This window comes from Mesoplodon densirostris, chromosome 1 (genome assembly GCF_025265405.1).
Source record: "Mesoplodon densirostris isolate mMesDen1 chromosome 1, mMesDen1 primary haplotype, whole genome shotgun sequence".
In the NCBI taxonomy this organism is placed as follows: Eukaryota; Metazoa; Chordata; class Mammalia; order Artiodactyla; family Ziphiidae; genus Mesoplodon; species Mesoplodon densirostris.
In genome coordinates this window covers 116762166-116783421 of record NC_082661.1, presented here as the reverse complement: position 1 = coordinate 116783421, position 21256 = coordinate 116762166, and the positions used below count along the sequence as shown (strand labels likewise).

Below are 21256 nucleotides of genomic sequence, written 5' to 3'. Positions count from 1 at the left end.
TTTGTTTTATTTTGACTGTGAGGGAAAAGTTTAGAAGCTGAAGCTTCACACTAGAATTTTCAGGAAGGGAAAAAAACTTGAAAAACAGAGTATTTGAGCAGACGGTGCTTATTTCTACCTGATAGACAGCAATAAACATAGGAGGCTTTAAATATACAAATATCCTAAAAAATCCACTCAGCCATTATTTAAGTTTTGGTTGATTTGTGTTTTCAAAGTTGATTGGTTTCTGTAATTGGCCATAATAGAAGCAAAATCTTTTTTAAAATTATGTTGTACAGGAAAAACAATAAAATAAGTCATGCAGAATATATTAATGAACATCAGAATTAAAATTTCAAATCAGATCTGAATTGGCACTAAAAATATTTCCAACAGTATTCCCCTTCTACCACTATATTATACCTTTCACTGAGTTGCAATAGCAGAATAAGTAAGCCCTGGGCAGCCATGACTTTATCCCAATCCATAAAAATCTAGAAATGAGAATTTATGGAATAAGGATTATAGGGTCAAGATTGGATTCTTGAGTCAACTAACTAGGGACTTAGAAAATAAGCTTATTTTCCTCATTTCATGAATAATTTTATTCCCAACTCCATCAAAAGCCTGAAAGTCACTTTGTCTCATCTTATAATTTTTTGTCTTGCAAAAGGGGAAAATACTATTAGTCACTTTTTTTCTATGGAGGTAATGTAAGAAAAGAAAACATTTCCTATGCCATTTTAGATTTAATGACTGAAGTCTACAAATTACATTGGCAAAGATTAACAGGTGAAAAGGCATACAAATTTCATTGATGTTAATTTTTTTTTTTTTATGTATGGGGACTTCACAGAAAAGAAGTGAAAATCCAAAGAGATGGTTAGACATGAGAGCTTATATACCATTTTAACAAACAATGATAAATTCTGAAGAAGTGACTAAATAAAAGAAAGGGGGCTTGGGCTTCTAGGGACAGTAAGTTGTGGGAAGGTAAATATATGGGGAAGTTAATGGAAGATAAGGGTTATTTTTTTAAGGTTGTTTATTTGTTTGTGCAGAATCATCTCAGTGCTGACTTTTCCATGGCCATAAAGTTCCCCTGGAGAGGGGATTTATGGCAGTCTTTATTTCTCAGAAGTTTCTGCTTTTAGTAAGATAAGGGAAGTCCCAAGAAGACTTCTTTCTGAATCTGTCAATTCTCAATTGCCTTCAGCTCACAGTAATCCGTACTCCAGTGTGGCATATTTGAGGGTAGCATATCTGATCTGCTTTAGTAGCAAAGCTTTAAGTGACAGTCTCAAACAAAAATGTTGTCACTTTTACAGTTTCAGTTATCAGAAACTAAAATAAACTCTTGCTTATGAAGAGTTGTCAGGAGTCATCTTTAATTAGGATTCCAGCTACATTTTCATTTCCTGGGATGGTATAAGCTCAAGGTAGAAAGTCAGATTCCCTCAGGCACTTGTTAAATTCTGACTACCTTAGGCAATTCTAGAGCTTCCCTCCTCCACTAGGTTCACTTGAAATTTCAAGGATCTTACAGAAAACAAATGTATCTACCTATTCAGAACATAAGCTCACAATTTCTGAAAATATATTATTGGTGTGACATAAATATCTGGGAGGAGGAGCCTACTTACTCTCTCGTTTCACACATTCTATGTGATGCTATGGATTCCAGAATAGGATTGATTAATCTAATCAGGCAACACGTAGAAACCGGAGATTAATAGCTTCCCTTTCTCTTCCATCTTTGCATCTTGCTCAAATGCCAAATGTCTCTTGTTAATAAAATCTATGTGGAATACTGCTGGTAAGTATGTCTGAGTAAAAGTTTCCAGGGCTTACCTTCCTTAGTAGAGGGGAGAATTGAGAAAGGTGAGGGTAATAAAGATTATAAATAAAATTTTCTGATATGTTATATAGGTGTAACTTAGAGTTAGAACAATTCACAAATATTATCAAGTAGTTTCCTTGACATTCTTGTTCTACCCAACAAAACATCAGAGCTGTTTTCCTTCAAACTACTTTATCTTCCTTTTTGGAACCTTTTATTTTTTTTAGTTATACTATCACCAAAATAACTTTTCTAGGATTAGCTTCTTACTGGTGAAATTAGTAAAACAGCTAAACCATTATGTACTTTTATCCCCAAAGAGTAGTATATCTTTTGACCAAAAAAGCAGGGCTTACATGCCAGAGCAATTATATGCAGATTTCAGAGATGACTAAATATAGCAAGTATCCGAGTGTTAAATCCACTGTACCCATCTCTTAGGCAGCCAGTGAATCAAAGGCCGGTGTTCTTCTAGGTGGTCTACTCAAAACTTTTCCTAATTTTAAGATTATAAAGTGTGTTAAGTATCACACCTGCCTCCATAATACTCCATGTCAAAATTTGCTGAGACACTGTTTGCTATTAGACTATAAACATAAAAATAATCGTCATTCCACAAATGACTATCGTCTGTTACTTTTGTGTACCCCTTATGTGCCCATCAACAAATGTGAAAACTGAAACACATAATGTCTGAGTCTAGCTCTCTACTATCTTTGCATCAAGGGAGTCTTTCTTAGCACACTCAGACTAAAAATGATAAAAAAGCAAACTCCACCCATTTCTTTTTTGTGTGCAGGATCTAAAAGTAAACAGTGGTTCCCAGACCAGACTACAGTGTATATTTTACTCCGTCTAGATAAGTGCACTGTATATAGAAACTATAGCAGGGTATAATTTTAAAAATCCCATTTCTGTCATTTTGAATCAAAAGATGTGGGAGCAGATGGGCAATTACCTTGGGTAAGAGAGAAGATGTAGTGCCAGAGGAACTACCAGAGTCTGATGACTGGGGCGACACTCTACAAGGCAGATGTAAAATTTAGTTTTGGTTATGACTTTTCTACTCAGCCTGCACTTTTTAGTTTGAGGTTACTGCTGATAATTTAAGAATTGAACATCAAATCAAATCTCCAGTGAATCCAGGTGGATTAAAAATGTCACTAACAGAACTGAGTATAATTATGAATAAGAACACAGGCATTTATTCAGCAGAGAGAGTGTATTATGTGTCAGGTTGGAAGTTACAACCTGTACCATCAAAGCTGTCTTTAGCAGCTTCTAGCTGTGGGGTGTTTGGCAGTCAAGGTTACCAGCTGTTCTTCATGACCATACAGTGAAATAGGTTAATAATTTTTGCTCTGTTGTATAGCAACAGAAACTGCGATAGGTTATAGAAACCTTGGAATAAATATAAAATAGACGGTGTTACTTTAAATATTTTGAAAACTATGTGATAAGCTATATGTGTGTGTGTATAAAGTATCAAATGAAGCAAGGGAATTATCCTCTTATTTTGGAAGGTCTATTTAATTAAGCTGGAAATTTCAAACAGTATCAGAATGTCAGTGTTTGAGATTTGGGGATTAATTTAACTAAACTGGTTGTGTGGGCTCTACAAATTCAATTTACTATACTGATGGGATCACTTGAAAAATATATGACCTTAAAGTAAAACTGTAATAATGAATAAGATAAATATTACCCATGTTGTTCTTCCCATCTAAATATGTTGGTTATTTAATAAATCTTGATATTTCTTGTTTCAGCTCAGTCATATAAAAAGATCAGAAGACATCAGTCCCATCTTTACAGCAGGAAAAAAAGCTGAACAAACTTTAAAAAGAAATCTAGCATGTCTCTCTCTGTCACTCATAATTTTGGTTGGCTTGTGGCATCTTTTGAACATTTATTACCAACTTTGAAAAAAGATAAATCTCAAGGAACGTCTAGCCCTTTTTCTACAGTTGCTGTCTCTCAAATTCACAAAAAAGAAAGAAAGAAAAAAAACTCCCCATGTCAGTGAAGATGCCTGATAACAAAGGAAAATTGTTACCTTTGCTCAATCCTTGCTTGAAAACATCCTTCCTTTCTGCTCTTTCTGCCACTCATTGTCAAGATATAAGAGAAGTTACGGGATTCTGAATCTTTGGTTAATGCTAAGGGCAAACCAGGAAAGGAAGGTGGATTCTTACCCTTTAAAAGACTAGATAAAAATCAGATAAAACAAAAGGAAATAGTAAAGTTTTAATAAACTGACTTCAGTTTTTATCTTTACACAGATAAACTGGATGGGATTTTTCTGTTTCCATATTTCTCTACAGGACCACGCGAACACATGACATGTGTGTGTGTGTGTGTGTGTGCACACGTGCACTCAATGCACTTTTGGCTTATTTACATGGTAAATGCAATTCTTCCTTCTGATCACAATGTGCATAATCTCATTTAATATTTGAGCTCTGCTGACAGTTTGTTAAGAAACCTTCACAATCAGATTGGAATATAAAATTCCCTTCAGACCCATAAGAGTTCTTTATAAGAATGCCTTCCGCAAAGGTCTCAGCTTTACAACTAAAAAGAGGTAGACGTAAGTGCATGGTTGTTCATTTGTTCTTCCATTTTACTTTTTAATCTTTATATAATTTACTAGACTTACTCATTTTCTTTTGTAATAATAGCTTTATTGAGAATATACAAATAGTATGTGAATTATAACTCACATATCATAAAACTCATCCTTTTAAAGTGCACAATTCAGCGGTTTTTAGTATATTCACAGAGTCGTTCCACCATCACTATCTAATTTTAGAACATTTTCATTCCCCAAAACTCCACACTCATAAATAGTCACTCTCCATTTCTCCCTCCTCCCAGCCTCTGGAAACCACTAATCTACTTTCTGACTCTGTATCTGTCTGTTCTGGACATTTCATATTGCTCTTTTTCCTTTATAGCTTTCCATAAAATTTCTCAACATCAGTCACCTGACATATTTCACTTGGGCATTCAGTCAGTTATATTTTCATAAATAGAGAAATTCAATATTAAAAAATCACTTTTAAGGGAAGAAATCTTTAGATCATCTCTTAAAGAATAATGCATTATGAAATGATGAAACTCCTTAGATGAATTAATTCATTTCAACCAATATTCATTGAGGCATTTAACCAGTGTGTCTCCAAGTGTTGGTTTTGGGTGACCTACCTAATTCAGAATCACCTGGGATGCTTTTTAAAGATGCAGGTATTTGAGATCCACCTCACATCTACTGAATTAGACTTTCAAGAAGGGGGGAAAATGAACCTTCATTTAACAGGGCCTCTGGGTTATTCTTATGCACAGTAACATTTGTCAATCAGAAACCTACCCTGAGTAGGGTCTGGCCATAAAACAGATGAGTAAGACACAGTATTTGATCTTAGATGGTTTCAACACCTTTTGTCTATACATTTTGCCAACGGTATTTTAGTAAAGTTATAGAAATAAATTGATAGGAGAAGTAGCACTAAAAGAAAAGACTCCCAGTGATCAGCCACTATCTGCTTCTTACAAAATAATCTACAGATACTTTTACTTATGAAGAGTATCGTATGGTACCAGATGTTGTGATACATATTAATTTTCCATATTTGATTGTGCATTAAATATACTTACGTTAGCATGGACTCGTTTGTTAGGTGAATATGTATTAACTTACTACTATGTGGCAAGCACTGCTAAAGGCACAAACTAAATTAAGTCTTCAAACTGTAAACGAATAGGGGGTGAATACAAGAGATATTCAGAGGAGAAAGCACTGTGGATAGGCAAAGTCTTCATGGAAGGAGAAAAAGGAACTGGTTCTCTGAGGATGAATAAGATTCCTCTGGAAACCAATAAACAGAGGCCATTCATATAATGAAAGACACATAAATAAAAGTGTATATACCACCAAAACACTGGAGCATTTGATTCAAGTTAGATCCAACTTATCAATCTACCTCTTTGGAGTCAAGTATCTTCTGGTACCTGGAATATATGAGAGGTACTTGACCAATAACTGGTGCAGGGCTGTCGCATATTTGCGCCGTGTAAGAACCAGGAAACCAGTAATGGGGATACCCAAAAAGAGACTCTTAATATAGTATATCCTAGTGCAAGTAGCTCTGTGCACTCCATCTGCCAATATGAGATTGGTCTTCTCAATCCTAAGGAACTGAGAAGCCAAATGGTTGTCTCAATCCCTTCTACAGATAAGAGAGGAAGAAGAGATGAAAGAAGAAAATGTGGACCTTCTGTGCTGTAATGGGGGATTGATAACCTGCTGCTGATCAACTACCAGCCCATAGAATCCTGTTAATTCTTCCACAAATGTGGCTATTTCCTCTGGAGTCTCCCCAGAAGATCAGAATGGCAACAAACAAGGAAAGAACCATGGTACTGGTAGGGATAGAGTAGGATAATTAAATAGTTTAGAAATCCCACTAGGAGATTAAAGGCAAAGAGGGAATTGTAAGGGAGTTTGGGAGACTGTTGAAGTTAATGACCACTCAAGAAAAGAATCCAGTAACCTAGCAACAAGCTACACTACCTTGAAAGAAGATCAGGTCCATCCAAGCACCAGGCACACTCAAGCCACAAACCCTGATAGTTAAAACACAAGACAACAGATATGAGGTCTGAATATTATTACATGAAGTCAGGGAGTCAATGGTCCTTGAAGAGTAGCATTTCTGCATGTAGCCAAGACAAAAATATATGTGAAAGGGGAAAGACACTAAGTGAAAGGGGACATTATACCAAAACCTGGGATGAATTACCATATTTTAATATATGGTACCACCCTTCTGCTAAATATACTTATGATTTAAATAGCACCATGACAGTCCCGGTTAAACCGTACAGGGTCAAAGGAGGAACTAATGATGTAAGCCTTGACATCTACTGAAGAATGAGGAAGAAGGTGGTCTTCTCCCCTCCCCACTTTTCCTTGGATTATAAAAATGTAGGCTTCTTTGTTCTCAGGGCTACGCTCCCTTGCCTGCCCTCTTGTTTCTCTCACAAGTGTCCTATGCTAATAAACTCACTCTTTGCCTATCACTTTGCCTCATGCTGAATTCTTTCTGAGACAACAGAACCTGAGCTTCAGTAAATCCTGACACCAGGTAAGCAGTTTCAATTAAAATACAGTGGATTTGGGTTCCCTCCTAAGTCAGGGATCATGGGTTCAAGTCTTAATCTGAGGTGTGGGTGGATTTGAGTCCCAGCCCATGGGTTCGAGTCCCAATCTAAGTTTTGGCTAGGTTCAAGTCCCATCTTAGAAGGATTGTGGTTTCAGTAATACATCTACAACAAATGAGCAAGCTAAGAGAGAGAGAAAAAAAGTAACCTTAGATTAAGCTCCCAAATCAATCAATCAATCAATTAATCAAACAAGAAGAGACAGACCAGGCCATGAATAACAGTGAGCATTTAGGGAGTTTCAAGCATGGTTCAAAAAGACTTTATAGAAATGTAAAACTAAAGATATTCAGTAGATGTTGAAAAATAGAACAGTTACAGGTGAGATCAGGATTGGTGGTCTAGATGATACAGTGTAACAAATATCTTAAAGCACAGAGCCAAAAATATAAAGACAGAAAACCATACTGGAAACTTGAGGGAGGGAGGAGAGAGCTGAGGAAATGTCAATTGTATAAGTTCTGGAGGGAAGGACAGAAACAGATAGAGGACAGGAAATAAAACATGCTAACTTGAGCTGAAAAAAGAGCTGATCCTGCAGGTGAAAATTATTCATTAAACAACCCAGGTAAAGTTAATGATTTTGAAAAAAACTTGGAGAAATTCCAGAACTTAAAACAAAAGGTGAAAACCCTCGAAAGCTTCCAGAGAAGAAACACATTACTTAAAAAAGGAAAAAAGGAAAAAGGATCAGACCAGCCACAGGCAAGTAATCTGCCACACTGGCAACAGGACAGTATAAACCACCTACAGAATATTGAGAAGTAAGAATTGCAGCTTGGTCATTCCATTCCTAGCAGAGATACTAACCTCTGACGAGAGGAACTGGGTGGAAAGAAAGAAAGATATATGTGGATATGCTAGACTTCAGGAAATACACTGTCCTGTTCTGCATCTAACCAATAACATTGCATCTGGGAAAAACCTCAAGAGACTGGAAGGTTAAGAGAAGAAGAATAATGGGGGTAGGGTGGGATGAATCTCTTATTTCATATATATATGATCGAAATAGATGAGACACTGTGTAGGAATGCAATAAGATGATCATAAGGATGCTCAGGATTGAGGAGAAATCCTTGAAATCAAATGGATGTAAATTATCAAAATTGAAGAGTAATTCTTGTAATTGAGAGGAAGGAATCTGAGAGTAAAAGTATTAAACTGTCCTAAGTAAAACTCTGAGATAAGGTGTAGTGAAGGAGAGACAAAAGAAAAAGGGAGAGAATTCCCTGGCAGTCCAGTGGTTAGGACTCCATGCTTCCACAGCAGGGGGCATGGGTTCGATCTCTGGTAGGGGAACTAATACCCTGCAAGCCACGTGGTGGTGCAGCCAAAAAAAAAAAAAGAAAGAAAAGAAAAGAAAAAGGGAGTGTCTCAGATTGTGGTGGAAAAGGACAGTAAATATGTTCTTAGGAGCTCAGCTTGTGGAGAATGGTGCTGGAGAGCAGGGGACACAGTCCTTGTGAGGGAATAGCTGGGGACTTGTCCCCACGTATAGCAGGGAAACATGAGTGTAATTATGACAGGCAAGATAGAGGTGATGACTATTAACGAAATAAGAGCTACAGGAAAAATGAATACAACTTGTTCAATGCTTTAAAAACATTTTTTAAGATAAAGAGAAAAACTATAGAGAAACAGATTTATTAGTATAAATAAAAAAGGAGGAAAGCAATTGGATAAACAATGTTGAATACACACACATATATGATGTATATTCCAGAGAAAGAAACATATATTACGTTTTCATCACAAAACGCGTGAAATTGGAAATAACATAAACCATACCAACATAATCTCACCTACTTAGAAATTAAGCAACAACAGTGCACGATAACTTGGGGAACAAAATAGAAAATGCACACCATTTACAAAGGTACAGAAAGAAAAGCACATCATACCAAAACCTATACAATCAAGCAAAAATATAAATGCAAAACCAGTATTGCCTTAAATGCCTTAATTATTAAAGAAAACAATTACTCTGCTGAAATTTCTCATTATCTAATCATGATTGTTAATGCTTTATATTGAACCTAATTCAAATAATATCTTTTAAGATTCATGGTTTTCAGTAATCTTAATATCTAAATTTAATCAGCCCAATCAAATTGAATAATTTTAGCAGAAGTTTGCTCTTAAGGCAAAAAAAAGGGGGCATTCATAAAAAATTCAATAAAGTAGGTTATTGGATGAAAACTGGAACATTCATTAGAATGTCAAAATCAGAACATTTGAAATATCTGGATAATTTGGTAAATTTTTGAAACATGTATTAGTCAGCCCAAGCTGCCATAATAAAAAACCACAGACTGAGAAGCCAGGAATTTATTTCTCACAGTTCTGGAAGCTGGGAAGTTCAAGGTCAACATGTCAGACAATTCTGTTCCCCAGAGCGGGCTCTCTTCCTTGCCGGTCTCACTGTGTGAAGAGAGCTCTGGTCTCTTTACCTTCTTTTAAGAATACTAACCTCATCATGGTTGCTCCATCCTCGTGTCCTCATCTAAACATAATTACCTCCCCAAAATCTCACCTCTAAATGTCATCACATTGGTGGTTAGGGCCTCAACATATGAATTTGGGGGGTCGGGGGAGACACAATTCAATCCATAGGAATACCCATCATGGATTTCGTATTTTCATTGCCTTTGTTTAGAACTTCCATTCAATTTAAAATTAATCCAGTGTTATACTCAAGCACAACAACAATTTCAATGTTATTATAAATGTTTACGTGTACAGTGAGTTAACCAGTCATGTTATTAGTTAAGGAGTAATTTTAAATATGCTTCCCGCATACAGCCTAAGAAGGTCTTTGATATCTAGGAGTCATATACTTTTAAGTCCATTCTTTCTTCAAAAGCTTTCTAAAAACTTAACAAGGCCAGCTGTTGAAAGTATCCATTAAACATTAACTGCTCCAGGCAAAATGATCACAATCCATGCCTTACAGTAAGAAGCTATCTTTGAGATTATTATTATAATACTTTATACTGCTAACAATGGTTGAGAATTTAGCAGCTAATACACTTGCCACTCCAGCTATTACAAAGTTAAGATAATGTGGTTGAACGGAGAGCAATAAAATAACGAGGGCATCATAAAACTAAGGTAAACAAAATCACATAGTAGTAACTAATTAACATGACACATGAAAATCTTTACTATTATTCACTGTTTGAAGTCCTTTATATTGAATGATTATATGAATTCTTTTTTTTTTTTTTTTTTTTTTTTTTTTTTTGCAGTATGCGGGCCTCTCACGGTTGTGGCTTCTCCCGTTGCGGAGCACAGGCTCCGCGGCCATAACTCACGGGCCCAGCCGCTCTGCGGCATGTGGGATCTTCCCGGACCGAGGCACGAACCTGTGTCCCCTGCAACGGCAGGCGGACTCTCAACCACTGCGCCACCAGGGAAGCCCTATATGAATTCTTTATATGAAATGATTTTATATAGTCCTTTATAGGAAGTTAAGTTTCTTCTTCTGTCCTGTGGGAATAAATGAAGCCCACCCAAATGAATACAAGCTTTATTCAGAGCTTGCTATATAGCAAGAGAGTCAGTCACCACCGCTTCTGCTTGGCAGAGACTGAAAAGGCAGGTCGAGCAGTGAGAAAACTTTATAGTGGAAAGAAATGGAAGGTTTCAAGTTTGCCTTGATTGGAGGTTGTTGGCAATGCAGAAGCTGGAGGTGGGCTAATTTAGAAGGGGGGCATTCTAAGCGATTGGTTAGGGGAGCATATGTGGCTTTCTTTGGTTGGCTGTAAATTAGAAGTGGAAACAAAAATTTGGGAAGCTGGCAGTTACTGATAACTTCTATTTTGGGTTGATTGCTACAGAGGTGGTTTGGCTTAATCCTGGACTGGTTGATGCAGATTGTGGATTAGCATTCTATTTTTATGTATGGTCTGGCTACTCTCCATTTCAGTCTCTCAGTTTGCACTCTGACAAATATCCAACAAATACTGCCCCAGTAGAATTTGAATTCATAATGGTTTGGAGCAGTGTCAGAAGAAATAAGCCAGTCTTACTTCTAAGAAAATGCAATCAATCTGATCGTCTCATTTTAGATACATTTTTTCTACCATAATAAGTTTCTTCTTTTTATTACTATACTTTCTGCTAACTGCTATATTAACTAAATTACTTTAAAGCATAAAATTTTAAACTCATAAAAAAATATATATATATACACGTAGGGTCAAAACAGCCCTATTTCATTTTAAAGCATGTATGCAAGTTGTGAAAATGTTTCAGACTATCAATTATCTTGTCTTTTTACCATTATCACAAAAAATTCTTAAGTGCTCAAGTATGACACCTCTTGATAGGAATACATTACAGGTGTACTTTTTAAATTCACTTGAATAAGGCTTTCAGTATCTCCAGGCATTCATGTTAACACAGATATTCTAGTCTACTACTTAAGGTCGAATGGCCAAAGTTAGCTTCAGAGCAGTAAAAGCTACCACCACCCTAACAACAATTATTATTACCATTTATTGAGCCATTACTGTCTGCCAGGGTCTCTGTATATTCACATTTAAGTTTATTTAATCTTTGCAACACTTTCAACGTAATTTAAAATAGAAAGCTAAATTATATCGATTCATTTATCCATCAAAAAAAATTTTATTGAGTCTCCCCAAGGCCCAAGGATGATTGGCTAAAGTGGACGTTGAGTCAGGAGTCAAATCCAAACCCGCCTGCATCCACTTTCTGTGTTGTAATCCAAATGCACCCAGTTTTCCTTGTGAGCTGAGGCTTATCCACAGGAAATACATCGTTTGATAGGCTCTAAATTATGGACCAGAATGTCCCTGATAAGGTTTTCTACCACTAAAATTAAGTGCAAATGCCACATAAAAAGAAGAACCCAAGAAGTAGAAGTTTATACTTTGTCTTTAATATTTTCTTCTGAAGTAATATTTTATAATTTTTTTCCAATTAGCAAATAGTAATCATGACATACTGCTGGAGGATGTCAAGTGGATGTCTATATGAGATATGATGATAAACATAAAACAGGGAAAAATAGATTCCATGTGTTGGTTAATATATAGGTTGACTTGACTGGGCCATGGGATACTCAGACATTTAATCAAACATTATTCTGAGTGCTTCTGTGAGGGTGTCTATGGATGGGGTTTTAACTTTTTTTAGTTATGTTTATATAACTTCTTATATACCAAAAATAAATATAACTAAATATCATTTTAAGAGATGGGTACAAATGTTTATTATATTATTCTGTGTTTGAAATACATCTTATTTAATTGAGAAAGTACAATAAAGTTACCTGAAAGTCTAATAGAATTAAGGAAAAACTGTGTAAGATGAACACCTGCAAATGATTATATGAAACATGAAATGTTTAACCAGTTACAATGTATAATGGAAAAAAATCACTTAAAAAATAAATATAAAATTCCTAGGGATATTTTAAAAGAAATGTGCATCACATGTGAGTCTTGATTGAAGAGACATAGAAATATGTACCTGAACAGGTAGAAAGAAAATTTTCAAATTCTAATTCTTCAATTAAGTAGTTTTAAGGAATTTCAAATAAATGTCAGTGGAAATTAATTTGATATCCTATTGTGAGACTGCAAATTCAATGAAATTGTAAATTGCTGAATAGCTAAGATACTTAAAAAGATGTAAGCAGAAGGAACTTGAAATTTCAATGATTAAAAGAATAGGTTATTTATGCAAAGATACTACTAAAACTTCAATGGATCATGATTCTGAAGAGATACAACAGTTTTCTTATTTATTAGAATTTCTATTTATAATTTTTATTTATATGAATTCAGTACATAGTTAGTTACCTTTTCATTACAAATAGCTACCCAGGGAAGAAGGGAGATGTCTGAGCTCGCGGTGAGCTGGTGTCAACTTGCCCTGAGTAGGGAACGCATGTCTCAGCTGGGCCTAGGGGTGACCCACGGAGCGGCTGGTCCAGTCATGGAAAACTACTGGAAGTCACAACCAAAGAAATTCTGTGATTACTACAAGTGCTGGAGAGTGGACAATAGGCCTAGCATTGAATTTCATGCAAGAGGAAAGAATCATAAGGAAAATGTGGCCAAGAGGATCAGTGAGATTAAACAGAAAAGCCTGGATAAGGCAAAGGAAGAAGAAAAGCTATCAAAGGAGTATGCTGCAATGGAGGCAGGTGCCCTGAAAGCATACCAAGAATATGGGAAAAGGCTTGGTTTAGAATCAGAAATTTCAGAGCCAAGCATATCACCAGTAACCAGCACTATCCCACCCACCTCTGCATCAAATCAGCAGCAAGAAAAGGGGCCCTTCAAGGGGCAGATGGGTAGAAGGCATAACCTCTAAGGGTTACCATTACTATTTTGATCTCATCACAGGAGCATCTCAGTGGGAGAAACCTGAAGGATTTCAAGGAAACTTAAAAAAGACGGCAGTGAAGACTGTTTGGGTAAAAGGTTTAAGCAAAGATGGTTATACCTATTATTATAATACAGAAACAGGGCAATCCAGATGGGAAAAACCTGATGATTTCATTCCACACTCTGGCGATCTGCTTTCTAGTAAAGTCAATGAGAAGTCACTTGGCACCCTAGAAGAGTCCAAATCATCAGATTCACATAGTGATTCTGATGGGGAACAGGAAGCAGACAAAGGGAGGGAAAAAAGGAGAAGTCTCTACAGAAACACAAAAGCTAAAAATAAAGTTTAAGGAAAAAAATATAAATAGTGATAAAGGAACTGAAGCAGAAACACAGAAAGAAAAAAATACCCAAGGTAAGAATTCATCAGGTCCAAATGAAGAAAAACCCAAAGCTCATGAAAAATCAAACCCATATGGAGAATGGCAAGAAATTAAATAAGTTGAGTCCCATGAGGAGGTAGATTTGGAACTTCCAAGCACTGAAAATGAATATGTATCAACTTCAGAGGCTGATGCTGGTGGGGAACCCAAAGTGGTTTTTAAAGAAAAAACAGACACTTTTCTTGGAGCTGTGGCAGATGGAGTGGCTCCAGTCTTCAAAAAGAGAAGAATTCAAAATGGAAAATCTAGAAATTTAAGGCAACGAGGTGATAATCAATAACTGTAAAAAAAAGCTTTTTGTACCGGCTTTTTAGACAGAATGGAGACTATACATCATAAAAGCTCCTATGTGTTTGTTTTACAGTACTTAAATGCCAGAAGTTTAGATTTATTCTAAATGTATTTTATGTGAATTTAAAATAAATCTTTTTTATGTGGAAAAAACCCCCAAATAGCTAGGGAATTAAGTCAATCAGTAAGTAGTGCATAGTCAATTAACTGAACTTTTAGGGGTAAAAGAAATCAGTTCTCCAGGGTCTCCATAAAACGTTTGAATGCAGAATAGCTGGGTGTTGAATCCTCTTCCCTGAGCTGTTGCCATCACCACCATGTCAGGCTTCAGTCAAATAGAGACAGTGCACTAAGGAAGTGGAGATTTGTGGCCACCTGCAGGAGAAATCATCCCTGTGCCACAGAAACCCTGGAGGAACCAGGATCAACAACCAAAACTAGCAGCTACCCTTTCACTTTTTTAAAAAATATGAACAATCGTTATACAACCCTGGGCACATGAGGAAAATAGCTGCCAGAAATGATAATTTCATACTCTAAAATGAGAGAAAATCCACCAAAGAAAACAGAGCTACTGAAAAAATAAGAGAGAATTTTAAAAGTATCTAATTAGTATTCTCAGATCCAAGAGAACTGCAGTGGTAAAAACAAGAGCAAGTTACAAAGATAGAAAGACAATGTAGCTGCAAGAAGAGTTCTTGGAAGTAAAAAGTATGATTGAGAAATGTCATAACTCATTAGCAATTCAAGAATGAAATGTATATTTCTAGAAACTAAATTTGTGAAGATCAACTGTATTAAAACTATGGGAAAGTGAAAAGATAAAATATATACAGAATAGATAAAATATGTGCTTGTCAAATCTAGGCAAGCCAACAACCATTAAACAGCATATAGAAAGAAAAAAGAATGGGAATGAATAATCAAGCAAACTATATATGACAAACTTCCAGAGCTGAGGAAAACATTTTGGGAGCGTGCACACACACACACACACACACACACACACACACACACAATCCTGTTAGAAATTTTGAATTCCTAAGATAAAACTGAAATGCTACAAGCGTCCAGATACACACACACACACACACACAACAGCACCAAAATGAACAAAAACAGCAAACAAACAAACAAAAACCAAGGTTTACAAAGGAAAAGAAACACAGTGGCTCCATCACATAGGCATGATCAATCAGTAACTCCATTTCCAAGAGAATGGGGGGCAGGGCTGAAAAGTCCAAGCTTCTAATCAGGGCTTGGTCTTTCTGGTGACCAGCCCTCATCCAGGACCATCCAGGAGCCCACCCAGAGTCACCTCGTTAGAAGTAATTCTATCACCCAGGAAATTACAAGAGGTTTAGGAGCTCTGTGTCAGGAACTGGGGCCAAAGACCAAATATGTGAACAAAAGATGCTCCTAGTGCTCTTACCACTTAGGAAAATTTAGTTGTTTTGTGCCAGAAACGGAATGAAGACCAAATACGTATACATTTCTTATTATAAATCAAAACATCACAAAATCTCTGTTAGGGGCCAAGCTTTGTGTTTCTCTACCTTCAAGGAGCTCTCCTTCCATTAAGGCAGACAGGAAAACCAATGCAAAGCACAGCCAAGCAGTAGTTGAGAGTCCGCCTGCCAATGCAGGGGACACGGGTTCGTGCCCCGGTCCGGGAAGATCCCACATGCCGCGGAGCGGCTGGGCCCATGAGCCATGGCCACTGAGCCTGCATGTCCGGAGCCTGTACTCCGCAACGGGAGAGGCCACAACCGTGAGAGGCCCGCATACCACAAAAAAAAAAAAAAAAAAAAAAGCACAGCCAATGAGGACACACTGTGAAGAAGCTCTCTTTCCATGTGGTATAAGGAAGCCACATTTTAAGGGATCCTAACCCAGCCAAAGGGATGTGTGTGGGGAGGGCACTATTGCTAAGGGTTACTCTTAAGGGCTAGTAGGACTTAACCAACTCACAGGAAAGGAGAAATCTTTGCAGGCAGATTAGAAAACAGGAGGCAAAAACAATACATTGTGTAGGAGGGAAGAAGTAGGCCTACAAGCTTAGCGGTTGTCAGAATGTTTACAAAATGAGTCATTACCTAGACAGAAATGAGGACAAAGAGGTGAGTTGGGCCCAGATCACAGAGGGCCTTATAACCCTATGGTAAATAATTTGAAGCATATCCTGCAGGGCATTGCTTTTCAATCTTTTGAAGTAGAATAACCCTTTATTCAAATAATATCTACCTGGAGATCTAATATATAAAAAGATGAAAACACAGCAACTTATTAGCATAATCATACAAGCTACAGTTGGTGACATCAGTGTATAGTCAGGCATTAAGTGCAATGAGGCCAATCCAATAAAACCCCAAAGTCTCACCCTTAGCATATAATTTATTTCTAAATTTAATTTTAGTTGTATATTAGCCAAAAAAAGTATTAAATCATAGAGAGAAAAGTTTGCAAATAGTCATTCAACAACTTTTATTAGACAGAAATGGCAAAAGAAGCATTATTCTGGGATCTGAATGGAAAAAGAGACAGCTTGAACACTATCAAACCTGAAGCACAGGTAATAAGCTGACCAGGGGTCAGCCATTCAGGTTAGCCCCCAGGACAGGCCAAGGATTTGGTAGCCTTTCAACAATAACCTTTAAATACTTGCTTAACATTTATTAATGGCAGTGGTGGGGGCATTAGGAAGTTGGTTTTCATTCAGGAAATAATGTGTTTCTTTGTATCCGAAACTTTTTATCAGCAAGTAAGAAAATCCAAATCTAGGTATTTAAGCAAAAGGAAGAAATTACTGGAAGGTATGGGAGGGTTCCCAGAATTGACAAGAGGGTGGAAAACCCAGCCTAGAAAACGCACAGAAACAAAGACAAACCTTAAAGTTCCAAAATAAGGAAAAAGGGCAACTCTACCTTCAGCAGGAACACTCTGCCCAGGATGCATTCATTCACTGTGGGACAGCCCTCTCTCCACTGTGGGACATGGCAGCAGCTGTTGTGGGTGATTCCCAGCCCACCCCAGGCATGAATGTGCTTTTAGCTGAGCTCAGGTCCTGAGCCCATTCCTGGCTCTCAGAGGATGGAGAGGAGGAGGCTGTTTCCCCTGAGCTTCTGTAGTAGGAAGTTAAGCAATGGTGGCCAACAGGGAATGAGACTGTGCCCAGGGTTTAGAAGGTAGATGTCAGCCAATCATGGAGGAAAGAGATCCCAGAGGATTTCCCTTGAAACTCAGAAGGGAATGGGAATAATAAGTATTCTATGAATAGCAGGGTCTCAACGTTTTCTTTCCACAATATTCTAGGGAATTCACTGGACATCAGAGAGAAGTAGTTGATTGGTAACCTAAGAAGTTTGGCATTTAGGTGACCTTTTCTCTGGCCACAATGGAAAAATGCCTGAGGTTGGTGCAAAGGAAGAGAAACAGCTAATTTCCTGGGACACTGTTACTCTGACTACATACCAGCTATTACCAAGAGGGACTGAGTTTCAGAAGGACTTGTTCCTCAAAACTTCAGTATACTCTGTAAGACCCTTGAACCTTTCTAGAGAGGGTAATTTGGTGGATAAGTAATCAAAGCACAGAATAGAGTTTAGATGTTGAAAAAAAATCTTCATTTCAAACATTTACTGTGGGCCAGGCAATAGTCATATCACTTTATACATTCAAGTCACTGTATCTTCACATCAACCCACAGAATAGTTACAGTTGACCTTGAACAAGGAGGGGTTTAATCCAAGCATAATTTATAGTCAGCCCTCTGTAACAGAGGTTCCTCCACATACACGAATTAACCAAGTGTATGTAGTACATACAGTACATACAGTACTACATACATAGTACTTATAGGCTACAAACAGAGGGCCTTATAACCCTATGGTAAATAATTTGAAGCATATCCTGCAGGGCATTGCTTTTCAATATAAGTGCATCTCTGCACTTCAAACCTGCATTATTCAAGGGTTGACTGTACTAGTATTACCCCTATTTTATGCATGAGGGATTGAGAAGTGAGATTAAATAACAGAATCATACAGTAAATAAAGAGCAGAACCAGGTTTCAAATCCAGACAGCCTGCCTCCTGAGTCTCTGTTTGTAGCCTATAAGCTACATTTCTCCTGAGGATCTATGGACTAAAGTTGATACCAACTACATTTGATGAAAAATAAAAGAATTTGTGTACATCGAAAATAACTTTTGGAATTATTTTTCAGGTTGTTCATCACTCCCTACTAGGTAACACTGGTTGCTCATATTCATGAAGAACAGTGACTAATAATTCTCAAAATTTTCTTTAAAATGTAATTAATGTTTTTCTGCCATTTATATGAAAACACATTTCCTACTATCATATTATTCTTATTTTCTCTTTGATATTCTTTTGTAATTTTCCAATTCAAACATTTTCCTAAAATATATTAAAGATTTTTAAATTTTAGAGGTAATAAATCACTTGTTCCCATAAAAATAAATATTATTTTTCCCAAATAAATAAATATCAAAATAAGGACTAGTGGGCAACAGATTACTTAGGTTAGAGCTCATGGTTCCTGGGACAATCAACTTCAGGGGAGTCTTGGCAGGAATTTCATTTGATTGGTAGTAAGGTCACCTTATGTGGTTTGTAATTTATCTTGTAATACTTCAACACAGTTTGATATATAAAATAAAATATCCCATGAAAACCCCCATTTAAGTATGAATTGACCAGTGATTGCCTCCCATCCTTTGTCCAGCCCTTGTTCTGATACTGGACAATATTTCTTTCTATTTGGAGGATCAGGCAGCATCCCACATATTCCTTAGGTCCCATACCCCAAGATCACCTCCATATTACACAAATGGATTTTTTTGATCCCACTTATTCATTTTAGGGGGCTGGTGTTCAGGTTGAGTTTTACTCTGTATCTGAGAGGTGGCTAGTTAACAACTCTGGTTTTAGTTATGGTATAAAAGCCTATTATTCAGAAACTCACAGTCCAAATATAGCTACTGTAAGTGCTAACACTGTCTTTATCCACTATGAGGATGTGTTAATTAGCATACCGGATCTTAACATTTTCCAAGATATATCATTAACTAGAAATTTTTAAGATTCCACCCTTTCAAGAATCCATTGATCCCAGTGTCCTACACATTATGGATCAGAGCCCTGGACTTAGGATTCAGAAGTAGAACTGTGTGTAGCAAATTAATCAGAGAAATAGTTCCTCTCCCTAATCTAAACTTTAGCTGAATTTTCTGCTATAATGCTGTCACATCTGCCTTGAGTGAACGTTTTATGTAAAGTGTAAGGATACAGAGCAGAGACTTCAAGTCTTCAGAAGTGATAGTACAACTTTTTGTAATTTCTTGCTAACAGATGGTTTTACATGTGGCAGTCCAAGACTCACTTTCATTTTATTGATAAGACTTTCTGTGGTGGGGCACAGTTCAAGGATTAGAAACCTATAGACCTCAGCTATCTCTAAAAATTAAAGAATGCTCCCTATCCACAAAAAAGAACTGATAATTCAGAATATTTGATCAGTTATGACAATTTGCAGCAGGACTTGATTGGGTCATGAACTGAGCCTTGGAGTTGTAAAATATTTAAAATAGGTCAGTATCAGTGAAAACTGTAGGGTTTTTTGTTATTGTTGTTGTTGTTATTGATTTACCTTGTTTTGTATTAGAGCACTAAATACTTTGGAGGAAGAAGAACACATTTACATTTTGCTGATGATGTAAAGGGTCTCTCATAGAAATCCAAGTGTACTGGCATCACAGAGCTCCCATTTTTACTAGGGAAGTTTTAGTGTCCCTTAATGTGCAGGCATCACGAACAGCTATATGGTAGCCTGACCCTTAATCCTACACCAATTTCAAGGGGTTAAAAATAAATTTTACTACAACACTTTGATCTTTTAAAATGTATAGAACATTGAAACTATTTTAAACTAAAACTGTCATTGAGCAATTGCAGACTCCCTAAAGCACCTGCATGCAACAACAGTTTGAAAACTGCTAGTGTAGGTGAAGGCAAATTACCAGAGAATTTTAAGGAAGGGAAAAATACTAACAGACTTACATTTGAAGGATATGTCTAGTATCTGTGGGAAGAGCACATGTGACCGAAAAAGACAAAACACAAAGCCCCATTAAGAAGGAATTAGAGGGGCTTCCCTGGTGGCATAGTGGTTGAGAGTCCGCCTGCCGATGCAGGGGACACAGGTTTGTGCCCCAGTCCGGGAAGATCCCACATGCCACGGAGTGGCTAGGCCTGTGAGCCATGGCCACTGAGCCTGCGCGTCCGGAGCCTGTGCTCCACAACGGGAGAGGCCACAACAGTGAGAGGCCCACGTACGGCAAAAAAAAAAAAAAAAAAAAGAAGGAATTAGAATGAGAGTAATGGTGATAGGAATGGAGATAAGCTGGATTGAAAATTTATTTAGAAAGTAAAACTGCAAGGATTTAAGTCATTCTACTATCTTTTAGTCTCACTTGTAGTCTTTCCTAAAAGGCATTAGATTAACTGATGTTTCCATTGAAACTGGCTGCATGATAATGTTAAGAAACATAGACTTCTGTTTAAATCCCAGATGCGGGACTTATTAATAACTCTGTGTTGTTGAGCAAATTAGCTAACCTCTTGATCTTCCATTTCCTCATCTGTAAAATGGGAATAATAATTTCTACCTCACAGTTTTAATAGTGAGAAAAAGGAAAAAGTAAATGGCCATGTTAAAGTATTAGAACAGTGCCTACGCAAACAATAAAAGATAATTTCTTTCTCAAGAAAAGAACAGTTTAACTAGGACTACACAATAAAAGGAAAATGGTGTGTTAATAATCTGCATGCAAATATAAAATAAGGGTGTAGGAATTAAGCAATATCTTCCCATGGAAGCCAGGCTATTTAAGAGAGAGGAAGTGAAATGAGTAAGACAATGTTATTTTTGTTTTGTTTTGCTTGATTCAATCTATTTTTCCAAGTGGAATTGTGTGTATAGCAGAAAAGTTCTCCTGCCAAGATAAAACAAAATGGTGAAAGGAGAGAAGATAAAGATGAATCACATGTGCCAACAGGCAATCCTTCACAAACTTGGAAAAAAGAATGATACCC

At 36.9% G+C, this 21256-nt stretch overlaps 1 pseudogene; it reads left to right on the top strand.

Annotated features, from left to right (window-relative positions):
* The first annotated feature begins 13012 nt into the window (after positions 1–13012).
* Positions 13013–14130, top strand: LOC132484057 (WW domain-binding protein 4-like; annotated as a pseudogene).
* Positions 14131–21256: the final 7126 nt, after the last annotated feature.